The following is a 22,979-nucleotide window of genomic DNA, read 5'->3' as shown; positions in this document are numbered from 1 at the left end:
ACGAAGCAAAAAAATGGAGGGTACAAAAGATAGAAGCGGACAAACTGTTCACCATGATAGAGGCTACGGGAGGAAGGAAACCTCTAGAACAGGAAGATGAGGAAAGTGAGTCGGAGGAGGATCTAATAGACAGGTTGTTAACAGATAAACCACCTCCATATAGCGATGAACTTGCAAGTCCCATATTACCGCAAGTAGACGGAACTAGGTGGGGAGAGTATAAGTCGATCCCGGTATCAGAGTGGGACGCTACTAAGACCGTAGAAATACCCCAAGCTAGTCCCGAACAGAGAGTGGTGGGAAGATTTGTGGTCCAGAAGGTGCCGGAGACGCAATGCGCTAGGACATACCAAATGCCGGACGCTTTGCAGGTCCCGGTCACCATAGGCCCTATTGTGTCAATCTATAACCCAGAAGGGGTCCAGCAGGAGGAACAGGCACGATGGGACAATGAAAGAGCAGAAGGGGAGAATAGGAATGCCACGATGAATTCCCACAGGCAGATACGAGCACCAATAAGTCGGAGTACCCCATTTGATTCCGCAGCAGGTCCCAGGGTAGAACAGGGAGGTCGAAGAGGACCAATGGACTTAAGGGGACCAAAACCGAAAACCCATAAGGAATTAAGGGAATACCTGAGAGAATGGGATGCGGTCGAAGAGGCTCGGAATAAAAGTTTAGAAACAGGATCTGAGTGGAGAGAGCAGGATAACAGGATTCTCTCTCATTGTGGAGCTGGCGAAAGCAGCCCCGAGTGGGAGGGAGGAAGCCAAGAGAGCAGAAGAGATACTTATCCTACTGATAACAGCAATAGGCTAATGTGCGAAGACAGAAGAGCAGGGTGTGGCGAAGTGCCTCGCGTCACCTTCAGCGAAGGGGAACGTAGGACACAGGAGTACCAGAATACCTTCAGGTGCACACACCATGCCCCAGGTGAGAATGCGAGACATTGGAGTCACGGAAATATGGAGAGTCGCGAACCGTCTCGACATACATCCGGGGACAGTGGAAGGAGTCATGAGAATTCAGGGAGTCGCGGAACATCTCGCCATGCATCCGGTGATCAAGAAAGAGATCACGGGAACACGGAGGATCGGCGAGGGCCTTTCATTTTGTTAAGCGACACCAGACAACAAGCAAGTTATAATGGATTAGAACAGAACGGTGGATCCTATCTCACATCTGGAGAAACCGAGTCGAAAAATCGGAACGTAGGGTTGGGGGAAGGAGCCTTATTCCACCACACCCCACGGGACGATGGAAAGGCTTGGGATCTGGAAGGGTGGGAACAAAGAGATGGAAGGAAGACTCCTCATAACTCACCTGTGCTTAGGCGAAGGGCGCATAGTGGAGGTGAGAGGGATATGAGAGAAGGACATAGAACTGAAACGCTGAAAGCCGAAATAAAAGCGAAACGGCTGGATGTGATGAGTTTGAAGGCAGATCTGGATGAATTGATTGATGGTACAGTGGCATTAGAGAGATTAAACTTGTATACACCAGATGAGATACTGTTTCTATCCAAAGATATTACTCGAAGAGCGAGGTCAGTTCATGAGAACTTATCTAATCTAGCAAACAGGTACATGGTAGACCTGTCACGAACTAAGGCTTTACAGAGTAACCACAGGCTAACTTGCACAGATCAGGATTTGGATGACCGCAGAACGATCGCGCTGAAAGTACACATAAGGGAATTGATCGTAAGTATCAGAATATGGAGAGATCTAGATAGATGGGAGGAAAGATGGTCCAGAAAGGGCTCCGTTAGACGGAGTGTACTTGAGGGTTCCCAGGACACAGACTTGATGCGAATGGAAGCTTTCCCTTTGCGAGAAATCGCGAACGGAAGTTACGTTCATGTGCCTTGGACTAGGGGGGATTTGGCGGCATTCACCAATTCCTTCCCAAAGCTTAGAGATAATCCTGTCGAGTGGTATAAGCAGGTAGAAAGATTCGTGAAGATTTCAAAGGTACTGTGGGTTGATTTGAACACACTGTTCGATATCGTAGTACCCGGAGACCTATGGACGGCGTGCAAGCTTAGTGTCGAATGGCCCACTCGTGAGCCATCAAGAGATACCCGGACGAATGGTCCATCTGATAGAGTCATGGAAAAGTACGAGAGAGTAATAACATGGCTAAAAGAGAAAGTACCGGTACAAGACATAGACTGGGTAAAGATAGATCGGACTACCCAAGAGCCGAAAGAGACAGTGCATGAGTTTTACGAAAGATTGCTGAAAGCATTCAAGCAATACAGCGGGTTAGATGTGATGGATCCCAAGGACATAGGACAGTTTGTTTCAAAGTTTGTCCTCGGATTAAGACCAGAAATATGCCTAATGATCCAACAGCATCTGATCTGTTGGCAGAACAAACCTTTAGACGAGATTCTGAGGTATGCAAGGTATTGTAGTGACGAGATAGACTCTAAAGCAAAGAAGCTTAAAGAAAAGTTAATGCTAGTGCAAATGCAAGCTGCTGGAAAGGATAAACCGCGGCAGCAGGGAACAGGAACGCAGGCAAAGAAGCAGAATAATCAGAGCAGAGACGAGGAAGAAAGACCGAGACCGAGAATGGATATCGCGACACTGAAAAAGACGACGAGATGCCATCAGTGTAATGAGGTGGGACACTGGCGACGCGAGTGTCCTTACAATGTTGAGTCAGGGGAATTAGAGCAGGAGGAGGAAGAGGTCCAGAACAACGTGGTTAAGGGAGCCACAGTCCCGAAGGGCAGGTTTGTCAAAGGGGGGACTCAGACTCCTCGAGCCCCGTTTCCTCAACCACCTCGCATCACGAACGGAGGAAAAACCTACAGACAGATGCCATTGTTTGTAGGAGGAGAGGAATGTTACTACGTTGATCCTCTTACAGGGCAGCGGGCGAGTAGGGACGAAGACTGTACTCTAGGAGCCGCCTTGGAAGTAGATCAGAGAGGACCATACGTAGAGGCTGAAATAGCGGGATGTCCTACAACCTTTTTGGTGGATACAGGGGCCACTCGATCTACGTTGAGATCTGCGGTAGTCCCGGGTCTGCCAATGTCAGGAGAAACGGTACAGGTGGTAGGAGTTGCGAACAAAAGGATGACAAATCCCTTGACCGAACCAGTGTCGGTAAGGATAGGAAATTACAGTGACGAACATCAGTTCGTGATCTGCGATTCTAGTCCTGTGTGCTTATTAGGGAGGGATTTGCTGTGCAAACTGAATTGCACGATACATTGCACACCTGAGGGAGTAGAAGTGCAGACCAATGATGAGGACGCAGATTTTAAAGTTGTAAACTCAAGGGAATGTGTGGAACTTTATCCTACCTTAACAGTGGAGGAGCTTCCGCAAGACCTAAGAGAGAAAGTCTCAGCTGAGGTATGGGATTTTACTGGGGAAGAAATTGGATTGATCAAAGGAGTAGACCCGGTAAAAATCTTGGTAAGACCCCATGCTGAGTACCCAAGAACACCACAGTATAAGCTAACGCCAGAGACGATTGCAGGGATCAAACCTGTGATCGAATCCATGATTAAGCAGGGAATACTGAAGGAGATCGTGGGAAGTCCATGTAACTCCCCGATCATGGGTTTGCAGAAACCTAGTGGAAAATACAGAATAGTGCAAGATCTTCGGAAAATTAATAACATTGTTGTCTCATGTTGTCCAGTGGTACCGAATCCATCAGTGATATTGTTTCAGATACCGTTCCAAGCTGAATGGTTTACAGTGATAGATTTGTGTCAGGCTTTCTTTTCGATACCATTAGATGAAGAGAGCCAATATCTTTTCGCTTTCAAGCTGGAAGATCGCGTCCTAACATGGTGTCGTATCCCTCAGGGGTATACAGAGAGCCCATCGATCTTTAACCAGTTATTGAAACGGAATCTTGAGAGTCTAGTACTGCCCAAGAATTCAGTTCTGGTCCAGTACATAGACGACCTCCTAGTTGCGTCAGAAACTGAGGAAGCTTGCAAGGAAGACACCATCACCTTGTTAAATCACTTGGCTGAGAACGGGCACAAGGTGTCTCCAAGTAAATTGCAATATTGTAAGACTGAGGTGCAATACTTGGGCCATAGGATTGAAAAGGGAAAGCGGAAGGTGTCTCCAGACAGAATAGAGGCGATTATGAAAATGAACGCGCCTACAACACAAAGAGAAGTCAGGATGTTTCTAGGCATGGTCGGTTATTGTCGACAGTGGATAGCAAACTTCTCACTGAAGGCAAAACCGTTATTACAACTGACGCACAAAGGAGTAAGTGATCCGGTACCATGGGACAAAGATTGTTTGATGGCATTTTTGCAGCTGAGGGAGGACTTATGTCGTGCCCCGGCTTTAGGAATGCCAGATTACACCAAACCATTTTTGCTTTACTGCTGCGAAAGAGAGGGATGCGCTTTAGCAGTATTAGCACAGGTCCATGGAGATGCGCGCAGGCCAGTGGCGTACTTTTCGGCTACAGTCCTGTGTGCTTATTAGGGAGGGATTTGCTGTGCAAACTGAATTGCACGATACATTGCACACCTGAGGGAGTAGAAGTGCAGACCAATGATGAGGACGCAGATTTTAAAGTTGTAAACTCAAGGGAATGTGTGGAACTTTATCCTACCTTAACAGTGGAGGAGCTTCCGCAAGACCTAAGAGAGAAAGTCTCAGCTGAGGTATGGGATTTTACTGGGGAAGAAATTGGATTGATCAAAGGAGTAGACCCGGTAAAAATCTTGGTAAGACCCCATGCTGAGTACCCAAGAACACCACAGTATAAGCTAACGCCAGAGACGATTGCAGGGATCAAACCTGTGATCGAATCCATGATTAAGCAGGGAATACTGAAGGAGATCGTGGGAAGTCCATGTAACTCCCCGATCATGGGTTTGCAGAAACCTAGTGGAAAATACAGAATAGTGCAAGATCTTCGGAAAATTAATAACATTGTTGTCTCATGTTGTCCAGTGGTACCGAATCCATCAGTGATATTGTTTCAGATACCGTTCCAAGCTGAATGGTTTACAGTGATAGATTTGTGTCAGGCTTTCTTTTCGATACCATTAGATGAAGAGAGCCAATATCTTTTCGCTTTCAAGCTGGAAGATCGCGTCCTAACATGGTGTCGTATCCCTCAGGGGTATACAGAGAGCCCATCGATCTTTAACCAGTTATTGAAACGGAATCTTGAGAGTCTAGTACTGCCCAAGAATTCAGTTCTGGTCCAGTACATAGACGACCTCCTAGTTGCGTCAGAAACTGAGGAAGCTTGCAAGGAAGACACCATCACCTTGTTAAATCACTTGGCTGAGAACGGGCACAAGGTGTCTCCAAGTAAATTGCAATATTGTAAGACTGAGGTGCAATACTTGGGCCATAGGATTGAAAAGGGAAAGCGGAAGGTGTCTCCAGACAGAATAGAGGCGATTATGAAAATGAACGCGCCTACAACACAAAGAGAAGTCAGGATGTTTCTAGGCATGGTCGGTTATTGTCGACAGTGGATAGCAAACTTCTCACTGAAGGCAAAACCGTTATTACAACTGACGCACAAAGGAGTAAGTGATCCGGTACCATGGGACAAAGATTGTTTGATGGCATTTTTGCAGCTGAGGGAGGACTTATGTCGTGCCCCGGCTTTAGGAATGCCAGATTACACCAAACCATTTTTGCTTTACTGCTGCGAAAGAGAGGGATGCGCTTTAGCAGTATTAGCACAGGTCCATGGAGATGCGCGCAGGCCAGTGGCGTACTTTTCGGCTACATTAGATCCAGTAGCCGCAGCGTTGCCCGGATGTCTCAAATCCGTAGCTGCAACGGGTGTCAGCATTGAAAGATCTGAAAGTGTAGTTATGGGTCATCCGTTAGAAGTGTATGTACCACATTCTGTAGAACTGTTAATGACAAGGACGAAGACTCAGCATCTGACGAACAGCAGGCTCACACGCTACGAGCAGGTCATACTGGCTGCCGAGAATGTGACCCTAAAGAGATGCTCTGTCTTGAATCCTGCAACCTTGATGCCACTTCCGAATGAAGTAGAAGACGAAAATTGTACAGAACATGACTGCCTCGATGTGACTGAACTATGTACCAAACCGAGACCTGATATCGTAGATGAGCCATTGACAGACCCAGACGAAATTTTCTTCGTTGATGGTTCATGCGTAAGAAACGATGTCGGTCAGCTGAGAGCAGCTTATGCAGTATGCACGATTACCAGAGTTATAGAAGCCGCTTGCCTGGAAGGAGTACACTCCGCACAGGTAGCTGAAATTGTGGCTTTGACTCGTGCTTGCTTAGCAGGCGATAGACTTCGAGTCACTATATACACCGATAGTCAGTATGGATTTGGCGTAGTTCATGATTACGGGCAGTTGTGGTTTCAAAGAGGTTACATGACCTCCTCGGGTTCTCCTATTAGGAATGGAGAATTCGTGAAACTACTGTTAGAGGCTTTACAAAAACCAATGGCCATAGCTGTGGTCAAATGTGTAGCTCATACCAAAAACACGGATTTTGTATCACTAGGAAATAAATATGCAGATGAGGTAGCGCGTTATTGCGCAGAGCAGGGATATTCTCACACTGATGCAAAAGTGGGGGGAATCCAGGAAATGACTGAATTGACTATGTTGTTAGACACGGTGGATACATGGGATGAACTGAGAGCAGTACAGGAAAATGCACCAGATGATGAGAAAAAGGGCTGGGAAACAGCAGGGTGCGAAAAGAGTGAGATGAATTTCTGGGTGTCCGCCGATGGAAGGGCAGTTTTACCAAATGAACTAATTAGTCCAATGGCAAGGAAATTGCATGGATCAGCACACATAGGAAGAGATGCTATGGTGAGAGTATTCAGACAAACGTGGTTTAACCCTAAATTTAGAGTAGCGGCAGAAGCAGTGTGTCAGCGATGTACAATCTGTCAGCAACTAAATGTGGGTAAGAGAACACCAGTTACCTTGAGTCACATAGGAAGGTCTGGGGGGCCTTTCAATAGGATGCAGATTGACTTCATAGAAATGCCTCCATGCAACAGACTCAGATACGTGTTAGTGATTGTTTGTATATTTTCTAGATGGGTTGAGGCTTACCCTACACGTAGGTGCGATACACTTACAGTAGCAAAATCGTTACTTAGAGAGTTGATACCGAGGTTTGGGGTGCCATCCTCTTTGGAATCGGACAGAGGAACTCATTTCAATAGCGAAGTGGTGAAGATGCTATGTTCAGCTTTAAATATCGATCAGAAGTTACACTGCAGCTATCGACCAGAAGCTTCAGGGATCGTAGAGCAAATTAACAGTACTATCAAGTCCAGACTGGCTAAAGTTTGTTCGTCGACATCCCTGAGTTGGCCAGACGCACTTCCAGTAGTTCTTATGAGTATACGTAGCACACCTGATAGAAGAACAGGCCTCTCTCCACATGAAGTGCTAATGGGGAGAGCTATGAGATTGCCATCGGTTCCGACTGCAGCGCTAGTGAACATCACAGACGATTTGATCTTGGACTACTGCAAGGGACTATCTGATGCCGTTAATTCTGTGTCCCTCCAGGTCCAGGCTGCAGAGGTTCCATCAATACAAGATTTGTGCCATGATCTGAGTCCAGGAGACTGGGTCCTGGTGAAGAAACATGTCAGGAAGAACTGCCTAGACGTGCGTTGGCGAGGGCCGTTTCAAGTCATACTTGTAACGAATACTGCAGTGAAGTGTGGAGGTCTGCCAAACTGGATACATGCCTCACACACCCGAAAAGTGCCAACACCTCCGGAAGACACAGCTCCTCTCTCGGATGAGAATCCGGCGGGAAGCGGAGAAGCCATAGAGGGGGAAAGTCAAGCTGTGGAGGTGATCGAAGAAGCTGAAACTGTGTTGGAACAGGGCGACGAAGGTCAGGACACGAGTGGGACCGAAGTTGCCTCAGGAGAAGAAAGTAATTGGGAATCCGACACAGATATCGGACAAACTGAGAGTGACCAAGAGACAGTTCCTGGAACAAGGAGCGGAAAGACAAAGAGTGAAGAAGCCAGTTGGCCGGAGAGAAGGAAAAGGCCAAGTTCGGAAAGGAAGAAGGAAAGAACTCTTGCCCCGATCGCTGAAGAATCGGATCAGGAGGACGAGACGACAGATTCAGGAACTGAGAGTCCACGAAGATCGAGAAGGGTACGTGTGCCCTGCAGAAGGTACGCCACCCCAGAGTGGACTTATCTAGCAGATGTATTGGGGACAGAAATCTGGGAGAGTGAAGAGCGTGAAAGTAATCGATCTCGATCCATTTGTGGCAGTGGAGATATGGATGTTGGCGCCTGGACTCGAGACTGAGGGGTTACTGACTTTCACACTTCCTATACCCCCACGTCTGAGTAAAATCCAAGATTTAGTGTTAAAAAGACTACAATTTCCAACAGTTGGTCAGCAAATGACCGAAGAAGAAGAAAAGGTTATTCGCTTTGAACTGTTAATTATTGTTGTGAAAGCTGCAGGTCCGACAATAATTGTTGATGCATAAAAGACTTTTGTACTTATGTTATAAAGAAGAAGATAACCTAGCGCCGAGTGGAAAGAAGAATAAAATTAGGGATTACATTTAGAGGACGGAGAAGGGCTAGGGTTGTCTGCTGCTGAAAAGAGAAAAAGACATTGTGGTGAAAAGATACCTGTTGATAAAAAGCACTTTAAAGACTGGAAAGAGAACTTTCGCCAGAGAACGAGGTACGCTGTTTTGATAACATGGAGAACGGCAACCCAAACAGAAAAGCTAGATGTATAGTAGGTACACTTATAGCAATAGTGATATTTCTCATAATCATAGTAGTAACGATATCTTACATGACAGGACATGAGAATGATAAAAGAATAGCAAATGTAAAAATTGTAACGACCTTGAAACCTGCTCTTGTGGGAAAGAAGGAGGAGAGCACTGTTACACGTGAAAAGGCGTTACTTACAGATGAAGCTCGTAGATTACACATAGACGAGTCACAGGGAAACTTTAGGTCAAATGCATATGCCAAATTATTGTATGAATATATCGATGCCATGGAGGCCAAAGATTGCTACGTTTGTATGCAATTGCCGGCTTCAGTAGATGAGGGCATTAGATATCACCATCTCCCATTGACTTATGGGATCACATGTAGTTTACTGCTTAGTATTTTTTATGGTAGAGAAGGGTTTGAGTACTACTTTTCAAATTATGATTCGGTACTGCCTGAAGTTCCGAATTATAAGCAAATGAATAAGTGGGACTACTACAAAAAGGAAGATAGACTAGCTAAATTCTTTCTTCCTTGGGACACATTAGATACATCATATGCACGTAGAAATAATCTGACTTGCAAAGTATCAGAAGTAGAGAAAAGGTTTATAGCACAAGTAGATGATCGATGCAGACGGCAGAAGATTCTAAAAATGTCAGGACAATGGAAAATAGACTGGACAGAAGAAGAGAAGGCACATAAAAAGAAAGGTAGCAATGGTCCAATAGCATTGGATAAAACGCAGAAAGGAAAGTTATGTTTAACTCGAAGCAAAACGTATTATGAGAGTGAATTTGTAGGTGAAGTTAGTTGTGAGCACTCTTTCAGACTGGAGTACTACACAAAGGATTTTATGAAAGGGATGCAAGCTATTCCGAATGTATATTTTGTATGTGGGAGAAATGCCTATGTAAAACTTCCAGACAATTGGTATGGTTCGTGTTACTTGGCAATTGTCTTCCCCAAAATATATCATACAAAGGATTTAGCGATCATAGAAGGAAAGGCTTCGAGGAGAACGAAAAGGGAAGTAGGAGATGCAGAAGTAGTAGGAGATGTATTTGGAGCAATGTTTCCATTGTTAGGTTTGATTCTTAACGATGTTAAGATTAGAAGGTTAGCGACAGTCGTGGATAGATTGTCTGCCAGCACTGCAAGATCATTAATGTTAGTAGAAGGGGAAATGCAGTCGATTAGAGCAATGGTTTTACAGAACAGACTTGCTTTAGATGTAATATTAGCAAAAGAAGGCGGAGTTTGTAAAGCTTTGAAAGTTCAGGAATGTTGTACTTATATTCCTGATAATTCAAAACCACTTGAGAAAGTCATACAGAACATTACACAGATTCATCAAGAAATCGAAGATTTATCAAAAGTAAATGTTTGGGAAAAAGTAGGAAATGGAGTGGGAAAAGTTGGAAGTTGGTTTGCTAATATAGGCAAAAGTATATTTTGGTATATTTTGAAGCCTGTATTAATAGTAGTGATTTGTATAATTACATTATTAGGATTAGTAAAATTGTATAAATGGTATAGGTCGAACCAGTTACAAAGATCGATGAGAGACCAAGAAAGGAGACTAGCTGTTCTACAAGATCGACAGTATAAAAGTCTGAGAACACTTGAATCGATAAAAAGAGGAACTGATGTAACTAGTTCTATATAATGGACGCGTTCAAATTGCTTTAGTGATGACTCCTAAAAGTCATCAAAGGGGGGAACTGAGAGAGCGCAATTTGAACGAAAAGTATATAGTAACCATATCTAGACGTATATGTTATAAACGTAGGGACGAAATGCATATCGTAATGTAAAGTTGGCGATTATAGTATAAAGGCCAATGAATGTGATAACATGGTATAGGGAATGTAAATGTATTCATACGTTAAAATGCATTAGATTTAAAAGACCCGTATACATGATGGGTAGATGTAGAAATGTGTATGAAATGTAGAACGTGCACAGTAGAATTCGTGTACGTGTATAACTTTAAATGTGTAACTTTACATTGGGAGAAGCGGCAAGAAATAACGTGGGAAGGTGTAAACGTGGAGGAACGTGGATAAATGTATAAGAGAACTTATATAAAGATGTAACCAAGGAAAATGTATAGGTTATATTCTATACAGTCGTATTCTATGTATTTCATATATTTGATGTAGAATGTTTAAGTATAACTAAAGCTTTTGCTAAAGTACGAATATATAAATGTATGCCAAAGGTTATACTGTGTAGAGGGCTTTTGTAGAAAATGCTGGAAGAGTTTAGGTCATTTGTGTTTGTAACCTAACTGGTCAAGAGTTCGAAGGAGCATAGTCACATGAATGTAATTTAGTGGTCTTGTGAAGGTCGTAAATAGCTTGATGTGGACATGAGAGCCGAGAAGTCTAGCACTTGTTAGATTTAAGGTGACAATGCCGGACGGAGCTTATTGCTCGAACGTGAGGAGAGACACTTTGAATATAGACTATGTTTTGACAAGACCATTCACAGGACCTAGCAGGGTCAAGTTAAGAGACATAGAGTTAAGGCCTTGTCTAAGTTTCATATGTTACATGATCTGAAAGAATCGATAAATGTCGACGATGAAATGATGAAGATGACATCCAAAGGAGAAGGGTCAACTTAACGGACGACGCAAGGAGTGGACCAATGGAAGAAGCAGGAAGTTGACATCATCGGGGAAAGTCCGTGGTGGGCGTCAAGGGGCGTTCCACCCACACGGTGATTGTGTATTTTAGGGACAGCACCCCGGGGAGGAGGTAGCAATTGGGAGATTAGGAACAGCGAGACGAATTGCTCAGAGCAAAGGCAAAGGTAGATGCCTTGAGCAGATGCGCTGAGACATCAGAGCGCAAGGGAGCAGTAGGCCGAGGACCCTCAGAGAGCGGATGGGTAGGCAGATAGGGTACTGCTTCTGAAACTTAAGTTTTCCTTTAGAGGCTAAAGAGAGTTTGAACTTCTTTGGAAGTCAAACTGCTGACACTTTTTAGGGAAGGAACTTGCGAAGTAGGATTGTCACATAGCATAGAGTAGGGACAGATTAACTTGATGAGATTTTATCTTACTGCAGATGACGCAGAAGGAACCACTTCACACCGAAGCTTAAGCAGCTGATATTTTAATTGATTTTGTATTTTGTATACTTTGAGAGTTTATCCTGAGTGGATTGTATCGTATTCAAATTAATCTTATATAAACTTTTGAAACTTCATCAGTTGTAAATGGTTCTTCAGAGTGGCGTCAGTTAATGGGGTTTGTCTAACCGATGCGGGGGTGGTCCTTTCCTCAATGACAGATAAAACTCGATCCGAAAGTGACGAATGAGATAAATTATTAAATTGCATAAATTGATATCAAAATCTCATTCCCCGCAAGTGTGTGTGTGTGAGAGAGGTTAAAAAAACACAAGGGAAAGACCCCTTTTGGTGAGCTTGGAGAAGGTAAATCAGGAGAACACTTCTGGTCGCATTAGTTTTGGTTTGTTTTTGAAGAAAATGGCCTGCACTGAAGTGTCCGGAATGGTAGAGGTGCAGATTTATTATTAGCAACATTTACTTTGGGGAGGCTTTTCTGAAATGTGATATATTGTGGGGGAGCCGCTAGGGAACTTCTGGCTGGTTCATACCTCCGCTGGTTACTTATGCTGCTCACATATATTGAAGTTGTTCAGGCGACTGATCCTGACACATGAGAAGCTGAAAAATACATTTAAAGCTAAATTCACGATGGGGTGTAATCCTAAACTACATCAACCAAAGGACAAGAAACTAAAGTGGACAGAGAAGTTGGTGAAAGCATTATGATATAGGATTCCAAAAGGGTGACTGAAGTCATGGACAGTATCAAGGGCGATGGCTCTCACATTTGTAACCAAGGCCAAATTAAAACATGCATTGCCTGTTGGTTTTTAGTGAACAGGAGGATGGTGGGTTGAAGTACACAAAGAAAAGTGGCGCCTTTTGAGTGGGAGAACATGTCAACCCATGAGGTGCTCTTCACATTTGTCTATATCATGATGCTGGATGAGCTCTGAGGGATAGAGTGCGCGCTGTGGGCAGGAAAGGCAGGTACGAGAGCGGGAAAACGGGATTGGATTCAAAATTATGGAGCGGGTCAAAAGGAGACAAAGGTGTCTGTTCCAATATAGCAGTTTCTCAACAGGCTTTGAACCCAGATGTATATGTAAAATTGATAAATGTAAAAATTGATACTTGTATAGCGCACTATTCACCCGCAAGGGTCTCAAGGCGCTTGTACAAATACCGCTGTGGAACCCGTCCTGGCTTTCCCTGTGAGGCGTCCACTCCTGGGCACCCCCAGGGTGGAGGCCAGGCATCCTTAGTGTTGTGGGGGCCGTTGTGGAGATTAAGCAAGCTATTGTCCAGAGTTGCAGAGTGGGACTCCATGATTGGAATAGGCACCGAGGCGAGAATTATCAGGTCCGTGGAATTTTTTGAGCCCAAGACCGGCCGAGGCAGGGAATTGAACCCCGGTCCCGGGCTAGACCTCTGCATCAGGGTCTGCCGCTCTAACCATTGAGCCACACTTCTCCACAGATATGTCTGTACAAAAAGTAAGTAATCAACTGCAAAGATCACAGCTATTGCAAGAATATAGGTCTCTCCAATCAGACTGTATAATCATCAATAAGCAGTTTTATAGGGATTACCTCTTATCCTTTTTCCAGTGGGTTCTATGGACGAGCATGTTTTTGCCCATAAGAGGTGGGTGTAACGCTAGCTAGTATGGTGTGCATGAAGTGAAATGTAATGTTTGAGGAACTATAAGTGGCTCAGCCATTGGTCAACACAGCTAAGCATGGCAGGATGCCTATGTGGCAGTGTTGGTAAAAAATGGCACCAACAGGTACTTGGTGGGTGGCACAGTCGGGTGTTACCCTCTGAAGGACGCCTATGCCTCAGTTCAATGGAAGAGGAGTGACAGTGTATTTGTACATCACAGCCTGCATAGCAGAGAGTCATGTAACTCCCCAATAGGTGTTAGCTTTGGACAAGTGAATTGTTGTTCCTGGAGAAATAAGGACAGAGGCGTGGAAAGACATGTTCTCCCCATCCCCGCACAATGTGCTCTATATCTTGACAACACTTTGAGAAGACCCACTATTCGAGATAGTCTCAATGGGTCAGAAGTGTGATTCTACTCAATTAGCTGAAACAAATAAATATTACAAAATGGTAGAAATAGCTGTAGTGTGCCGATTTTCTGTTAAGGAAAATTAAACAAATTGGACTTAAAGACATAAGAAATAGAAAATAAGAAGTGAACTGGATGGGCCCATAGAGGAAAGATAGCAGGAGATGAACTGGATGGGCCCAAATACGACGGTGAGAAGAGAACTGGATGGGTTTTGAGAAGATAGGCAGAGCGAGATGAACTGAGTGGGCCCTAAGAGCTGAGACACAGGTGGACTGTTTGGGCCCAAAGAATTGAAGAATGGAAAGACGCTAACAGCTGAGATGGTTAGAGATGGACTCTGAGAATTTAGGTAGTGATGACATAAAGGAGCCTTTCAGAGTGCTGAGCCAGTAGAGCTGACGAAGTGAGAGATGGATAAAATGGGCCCAAATGAGAGTTCAGATGAAGAGGGATGTACTAGCTACACTCTGGCAGCTAAGATAGATAGACTGTATCGGACTGAAACAAAGAGGTATGGATAGATTTGGCCTTGAGAGCTCAGACAGTCAGCAATAGACTGGATTGGGAAGAATGTGGAGGCAGGCAGAGGGAGATATGCCTTTGGACCTGAGAGAATGAAAGATGTAAGGGACATGCACAGCGAGATCCGAAACGATGCCAGGAGGACTCAATTGAATTTAGGACACACACAGCAAAAACTACGGAATGCCTGGGCACAGAGTGGTGGGACATGCGTAATGGACTGTGTGGGCACAGAATGCTGAAACAGTATGAGAGAAAGATGGACACGATAGTTCTGGGGAGCTTTGTCTTTTAAGGACAGACTGGGTGGACCCTGAGAACTGATGAAGTGATAAATAAGCTGGATAAACCCTGAGAACGATGGTTAGAGCTGGACTCTGAGAATTTAGGTAGTGATAGAAAAATAAGGTGGTCTTTGACATCTGAGGTAGCGATGAACCCTGCCAGGTTTGAGATAACACATTTAGTAAAAAAGTTTGTCATGTTCCTCTACACTCTCAAAAGGCGACTGTTTTCTTTGTCTATAACATTCTTTTGTTAAATCTTTTAAATTGGAGAATTCCATATGTTAGAAAGTTAATTCTCATGGGGGCATATTATCAAGAAACAACGTTAACATTATCGCCGCTTTAGTGGCAGAAAGCTGCCGCTAAAACGGCGATAATGGGCTTGATAATACGCCCTTGTGAATTCCCATAGAAGCCCATGTTCTGGTGTGAACATGGGCTTCTATGGGAATTCTCTACGGCGTATTATCAAGCCCATTATCGCCGCTTTAGCGGCAGTTTTCTGCCGCTAAATTGGCGATAATGTTAACACCGTGCTTTGTAATATGCCCCATAGTTTTTAATAGTTGGGTTTGGGAAGTCTTTGTAAAACCCTGCACATCTCCATGTGCTAGACTCAGTTCCCAGCACAACACGCTTTATCTGGCATGCACTCAACTACTTACTGCATTCGTACTCGGGACAGCAGGGGTCCTGCCCGGAACCTTCCAGAATGTCTGCAGTTTCACCTATCTTGCAGGTTGGTGGTTTGGCACATGTGACACCCAAACACTAAAGAGAAAAAAGGTCAAGAACAAAAACCGTTGGGTTTAGAGCAAAGCCAACTTCTTCCATACAGTTTTTATGAAGGTTTAAAAAACATACTTATAGCAGTGACTGTCCTTAAGGAAGGAGCGGCCCTTCCCCCTCCATCCTTTTCCTGACGTGAAGAGTGCCTGTCAGGCTGAGCAAAGATCAGCCTGGCCTATACGCTTCTTTCTCAGGTCATGCAGCTAGGCAAAGTACAATGTGCTAAATGTGCAGGCGCCTGGCGGCCTGAGCTGAATTTATCTGAGATGAAAATGTCGTAATGCTGTAGGCACATCCTCAGCCAGGCAAAGTGCTTGGTGGTCCACCCCCTCATGACAAGGTGGAGTGTCACTGCTAGCCTTGGGCCATTGTACTTCAGTTTCACGCCCTGATGGGCATGGGTCGAGTGTCTATCACTGATGCCTCATCACAGAGTCAGGTGGATTAAGCAAGTGTCACTGAGCCCATTCCACTCTATGACGAGTCAGGGACTTCTGCCTCCTCACTATTTCTGAGTGTAACTTCACATCTAAGATTAGACTTGCATGTCTCCACACCTTTACAATCAGGAGTGGAGACTCCTACAACAGAATTTTCAGGTGTAGAGTTACTAATTGTAACTTTGCCCACCTAGGCACAGATCGTTGCCATGGTTTGGGGATCTCCCAATGGGAAATGGCTGAAGTTTAATATTCTATAGATAACATTAGCATGGTTTAATGTAAAATATAAATAAAATGTTACAGTACTTCAACTCATCAAAATAAACAATTAAATTTAATGTATAATGTAATTATTAGATGCAAATTTTGAACGATAATTTAAAAGCATTCCAACTTCCATATTTTTATTTATATTTAATATGTAGTTAATTGTCAGAATATACTTTATTTAAACAATAAAGTCTGTCAAAGTGCTTAAAATTACAAATAAAATTGAAGTAATAGCTGTTATCCTAATTTTTCCCAGCTCTCAATCATTCAGTAGACAATTCATAATTCAACCTCTGTGTTTCTCAAGGGTAGAAATGGATTAAAATACTATTCAATAAACAGCTAACAACTTGATAAAAGTGTATTTGATTAAGAAAAAAGAGAAAAGAGAAGCAGTACAGTCCATCTGATTGAAGCTATTGATTGATAGATAGATTGATTGATAGTTAATTGTGTTAAAAATATTTAATACAGGTAAATAATTTTAAATTTTTACTAAATGTAACATTTAATATAATGTTTTAAAGTATATTATTAATTTATTGAATACTAAAATCAATAATTAACAATCAACTATCACTTTTTTACATTCAGAAAAATATATGTAGTCAAAATAATTGAACTAATTTACCACTAGGTCCTGTGGGGTGTTATTTTATTTTCATGCCTCTACTGTTTTCAGTGGGAGTGTGATTCAGTACCTCTGAGAGTTCATGTGTAATGCTTGACTTACTCCAAGGCTGGGATGGAATATATTCACACCGGTTTTGACACCTTTAGGACTGTAGCAACAGCAGTGATCTTATTGATTTTTAGGTGTTTGTTCGTATTAGCATGTCCCTCTCTAAACGCCCAAATACATTTTTCTAAGCTCCACCCATTTAGTAGTAAATATTCTCTATTTTTCAGCTACTCTCCCTTGTCCCTCTCACATTTACTTCTCAAATGCATGCCTATGTCTGCAACCGCGGTGGTCTCTTCACGAAAAAGATGGCAGAGACCTCTTCACAGAAAAGATATGAGAGGTGAAAGTGAAGGTCTTCAGCAATAGGTCTGTGAAAAGCATTTTGGAGAACAAGATTTAAACTATTGTAATTCTTCTTTACATATTGCAAAATACAATTTGTGAATAGGCCCCCCTTTTTTGATCAAGTAGCGCACCTTGTTCACCTGTCGCAAAAAACAGACTAGTTGTGTGGTGTAGATTTGTATGTTGTATGCTTTTGCTGTACTGATGTAAGTACAGTGTACAGTGTTCTATTCAATAGCACTAAAACACAACTACAGCAAACGAACTTAGACAGAGCAAACATTTTAGTCTGTAGCTCAAATTCTCATTGTGGCTGGATATGACATTTTTAGAATGTTCGCAACTCCTTGGATCATTTTGCATGATTTTAAGATTAGGAATCAATTTTCTGATTCTCAATATAGCATCTGTGATCTCTGATGAGTGGTATCCATTAGGGGGCTAAAATATTAAGAGTGCTGCTCAGAGAGAGGTCCATAAATGTATCCTGACTTGTTCTGAAATCTTCCATAGACCTGAACTCACCAGCCCTTCTAGTAAGGACTAGGACCGATGGACAACCATTGCTTACTCAGCGGTGCCTGCTGCTTTGTGCACGCAAATGCAGGGGGGTACCATAGGTACCTCCCATGTGCACCCCCCACCACCCCTTCACCCAGGGGGCCCGCAATGGGCCCCCGAAGTGAAGGTCCGTATGCTTTTCCACGGCGGAAAAGCCGCCGTGGAAAAGCATAGAAGTGCAGACATCCTAATATCCCTGGCGGTGTCTGATAGACACCGCCAGACATGTAAGTGCTTTTCCGCCGCGGTTGGAAGGCGACTGGGGCGGAAAAGCTGCGGACGTAATACCAGACCCACCAGCCATCCTAATTTGGCGGTGGGTCTGTGGAGGCTCCGCAGCGGTTTTCCCGCATCCTCCGGGCCGGCGGTGGCTTCCGCCGGCCTGGAGGATGCGGGAAAACCGCAATCATAATATGCCCCTAAGTCTTTCCTACAAATTGTCATGAACACCATGACAGTGTTTGCCTTTTTGACTGCAAATGGCAGTTACTTTCATTTAGTACCTTTTACGTAAAATGTACTATTCATATAAATCGGTTATACTGAAAACCCTTAGCTCTTATTCTATCTCTTATTCTGCCAGGAAACACAAACCGAAAGTTCAAGATAAGCGAGTGGTATACATATACCCAAGTCCAAAGGAGGAAGTGATGAATTGCCTCAGGGATGCTCATGTTTCTTTTCTCCTGGACACTGATCCACCCTTAATAATTAAGGAGTTACATCTGGAAGAGGTATGATATGCTGACGACTCTCATACTCAGACATTATGAGCCCCCTTTATTAATGTATTTGCTTCAGGTGGTTGTATGTGTCCTTAGTCTCCATCTCTACTCTACTGTTCACTTGCTTACATCATTTTTCAGCTGTGCCTCATAGGACTTGTGGTTTAAACCAGATGCTTTTTGTGCACCTGTCTCCGGAATAGTTTTAGTGTATCTGGCTAATGCTACAATAACTGAATTCTCATGACCCATTGAATTCAGAGTAGGACAATAATTAATGTTTCATGTTTGTAATTCCCCAATCCACTGTGCTTTCTTTCACCCCCGCCCTTTCTAGGTCTCGCTTAGGCAGCGTGCATGCGTTGCCTAGGAGGGCCTTTAGCCATCGGTCTTCACTTTTCAAGCACTGCACACGTGCTTGTGGCAGCATCCACCTTGCGGAAGCACGGAGCGGTGTGCCACAAGCACGAGTCCAGTGCTTGAAAAGTGAAGACTGCGGGCGCACACATGCACCACTCCCAGGCTTGTTTTCCATTTGGGTTTGAGCATTCTTTTTTTAACTTCCACAGCTAAGCAGGTATTGTTGTTATTGTTATTGTTATTTTTGATTTGTAGCGCGCTCAATCACCTACAGGCCTCTAAGCGCTCGGGAAAGATGGTAAAACAACAACTTTGACAATACAGAGGGCATCCACTAGCCTAAGTGGCTCATAGGGCTCTCCTGAATAACAGCGTTTTCAGCCCCTTTCTAAAACGTAGGAGGTTTCCTTCCTTACGTAGTGGCTCAGGTAATGTGTTCCATAGGTGAGGAACCAGCACTGAAAAGGCTCTTCCGCCCTTGGTGGCAAGTTTGTACCGAGGGCAGACTAGTAGCTGAGAGTCTGAGTATCTGAGAGCCCTCTTTGGGCTATACACTGCCAGACGGTCTTTAATGTATGCGGGCGCCATGCCATAGATGGCTTTATGGGCTATGCACAAGTTTTTTAATTCCACTCGCTCCTTGATAGGGAGCCAGTGGAGACTTTGTAGCAGGGGGGATGCTTTAGTGCGTCTTGGCAGTCTGAAGATAAGACGTGCAGCGTCATTCATCACCACCTGTAGCCTATTTGTCAGGGTTTTTGGTAGGCCAAGGTAGAGGGCATTTCCATAATCTATACGTGAGATCACAGTGGCTGCGACGATGGAACGTAGCATAGATTGGGAAATGATAGGCACTAATTTCCGTAACTGTCGGATAATATTAGTGCAGCTGCCCACTACTGAGGAAATTTGGTTGACCATAGAGAGGTCACAGTCAATTTGATCCCCAGGCTCTTCACATTCAGGCTGGGTTTTGGGGCTGGACCTAGCTCTGCGGGCCAGTAGAGGTCACACCATGGTGAGGTGGCAGATGAAATCACCAGGACCTCAGTCTTATCTGGGTTGATTTTTAGGAGGTTTCCTGTCATCCACTGGACCGTGTGTCTCAAGATATTCTGAGTGTGGAGTTGGGCAGCGTTTGTATTGTCAACACTCAGCAACAACTGCGTGTCATCCGCATAGTTGTATACTGTGCAGCCCATACTCGCCAGGGAGGCAATCAGAGGCTGTAAGTATAAATTAAACAGCAGTGGGGATAGGGCAGAGCCCTGAGGCACCCCACATTCTAACTCTCCCACTACGGAGATTTCTTCTCCGAGTTGTATTCTTTGTGTCCTTCCTGACAGAAACGACTGCAACCACCCAAAAGCCAAGCCTTTGATGCCAAAGTCACTCAGTCTTTCCAGTAGCAGTGCATGGCTGACGGTATCGAACGCCGCTGAAAGGTCTAATAAAATCAGGGCGCTCGGTTTTTTACCGTCAGCCAGGCCTCTCAATTCATCCAGCACCGAGAGCATCACCAACTCGGTGCTGTGATGTGCTCGGAACCCTGCTTGTCGTTGGTGCTGTATATGCTCTGCTCTGTTGCCACAATGCTTATTGACATCTCACTATTGTCTCAGTTGTGATTATGTTTTAAAGGGAATTGTATTTAATCAGAAACAGCATGTTTACTTTTAAGCAGATTTCTGCTATGAATATCTTACTATTGCGCTCTTTTGAAGGAAATCCAATGTGCTTTACATGTAACCACGGCCAAGTCTTTGCAAAAGTTTTATTTGTAATGCACTGCGCTTTATATTTTACCACTTTGCATTTCTGGTGCATGTTGTAAAGTGGACGCGTTCGTTCTTCACATTGGCGGTCGCGTTTTATTTTTTCACATTGTATCAGGAAACAACGTGTTTACTTTTGTTATTTTAATTAATGTTAATGTATTTAGGGGAAATTCTCGTTTTTGGTTCTCTTACTTGCGGTTCGGGTATCAGAAGGGGTGGAGCGTAAGCCATGTAGTGAGTTACATTGCGCATGCGCTAGCCTTTTTTCGCATCATGTGATGCTTGTTTGCATGTTATTTTCAAGACATTACGGGTTGACTCTGATGCAAAAGCGACCTGATACTGTACACACTTTCTATTAACCAGGGCCCACAAAACGCAGATAGGATGAATAAAATACAGTGGATAAAAAATAGTTATGACATCTCTTCTGTCCGTCTCAACGCTCAGAGGGTTGGTAGCTCTGCACTGCAGTTGCTACATGAGTTCCTGGGAGCTGGGTCTAACTGCCCGAGGGCATGCCAGAAGTGCCTCTTGGTGACCGCTGCCCTGCAGGCTCACACTGGCCTCCCGCAGTTTTGCTGGGTGTTTTGTTGCTCATGACGGAGTGTTGCCAGCATCACCATGTTGGCAGCAGTGGTAGATACTGATGTGCATTTTCACAAATGATGCACCCAATGAGCAGATCAGATGCTCTCTGCCATCCAAGCATAATATCCTCATCACACAGGTTTGCATTCTCAGCATCGGCTGAGTTGTGCATGCACGTGCACAAGTGTTGCTGCCCAGTGCATGAACAGATTTCTGTCCCATCCCATTAAAGGGGCAACAATATTTGAATAAACAGACAAACGCTTTCTATGATTACAGGAGAGCAAACCGGACTCATGCCTGCATTTATAACCTTAATACCCCATTCTGGCAGGATTGGCAGCCTGCCATAAAACTGCAAGTACTTCTCAATGCATTGCTATGTTAAAGAACAGTAGATGTGGCAGCAACAGGGAAATGTGCTGCATGGCTAAATACTTATAAAGTCTCAAAGGCGAGACGCTAGTCACTCAGGCATATTTCTGTGTGATTGCTCTACACACCTATATATTTATTTATTACCAGAGTCTCATTGTCTACCTCTCCCCTGCAGCTTATGTTCAAAATAGATGGTTTGAAACTTGGTTGTGTTGCTTTTCTCTTTCTTTTATCCGCCATTCTTTAAGCCATGTGTTATTTCCCCTCATGTTATTGTGCATGCCTCAACATGTGCACCTTACCTTCTGAAAATATTCATTCCTTCCTTCCCAGGACCTTTGAGATGCCCTTATAATTGGATAAATTCCCTATAGGCTCGTACATCTGGGAGGCGGATAGAATAGGGACCTGGTGATATCTAACAAGTACCTGTCTCGCCTTTCTCCTACATCACCAGTGTACCTTGGTTCACTTGTGGACCACTACTATCCAGTTGTAGTCTTAATACAGAACAGATAGGGTGGTTTGAAAAGTTGCTCCCCCCCCCCATCCTCTTCCACAGATTTTCATTGTTAGACTGTCAAAGCTTTAACATTGTGTATTTAAACTTGCTGTATGAAGTGTACCCTGTCACTCCCACATAACAACTCAAAACCTCTTCTAACCTGTTTCCTTCAACAGCTCCCTCACCCTCTATACATCCATCAATATTCTAAATACAATTCACTTATTATCAGCGGGACTGAGGCACCAGGAGTCTGAGGTGGAGGCCAGGAGGGCACTGCAAACTGGAGTTTGAAGGTTGGGTTGAGACACAGGTATTACATATCAACGTTTCTGTTGTCAGAGCGCTACTTACTGCATGACCATAGTGACAGGCAACTTACCGGTGGCTCTGAAATGAAAAATAAGTAAAGAAGTGTTAGTTTTCTATTCTTATTTACACACACACACAGGCACCAGTATGATAGGAACTTTGCACTCTCACACGTTTGTGATTCCAGTGATGGATTTTCGTTGAATATGAGAGTCAGGTACTACCATTCTGGTTCATTTATTTAAATCTCTGTCATTATATTGATAGCAGCGCTGTGAACGTGGAGTCATCATTACTCTCTATAACAAATGGACTCTTGGTCACAAGCACTTTTAGGGGCTAGATATATGTTCTTGTGCGTTACTGAATGTGAGAACGCTGCTTCACACTGATGCTGCCATAAACAGGAATCTTCTACTTCTCATGAACCCGAACACGTAGAACGATGCTCTCACTTATCTAAGGTTAGGCTGACACCCTCCTCCCATCACCCTGGCCAGAAAACCTTGAGGTG

The 22,979-nt window shown here is 43.9% G+C and overlaps 1 pseudogene across 1 annotated transcript in view; it reads right to left on the bottom strand.

Moving 5' to 3' along the window:
* Positions 1-21,888, bottom strand: part of LOC147701550 (uncharacterized) — a 59,173-nt pseudogene extending 37,285 nt beyond the window's left edge. Inside the window, exons 1-2 of the transcript XR_015297362.1 lie at positions 21,793-21,888; positions 15,389-15,494 (exon numbers count right to left, since the gene is read on the bottom strand). The product of XR_015297362.1 is annotated as an uncharacterized LOC147701550 (transcript). The remainder of the gene's footprint in view (positions 1-15,388; positions 15,495-21,792) is intronic.
* Positions 21,889-22,979: the final 1,091 nt, after the last annotated feature.

Source organism: Lissotriton vulgaris, chromosome 7 (genome assembly GCF_964263255.1).
Source record: "Lissotriton vulgaris chromosome 7, aLisVul1.2, whole genome shotgun sequence".
Taxonomy (NCBI): Eukaryota; Metazoa; Chordata; class Amphibia; order Caudata; family Salamandridae; genus Lissotriton; species Lissotriton vulgaris.
Note: the sequence above shows the minus strand (reverse complement) of the source record. Positions and strands in the feature narration are given on the sequence as shown.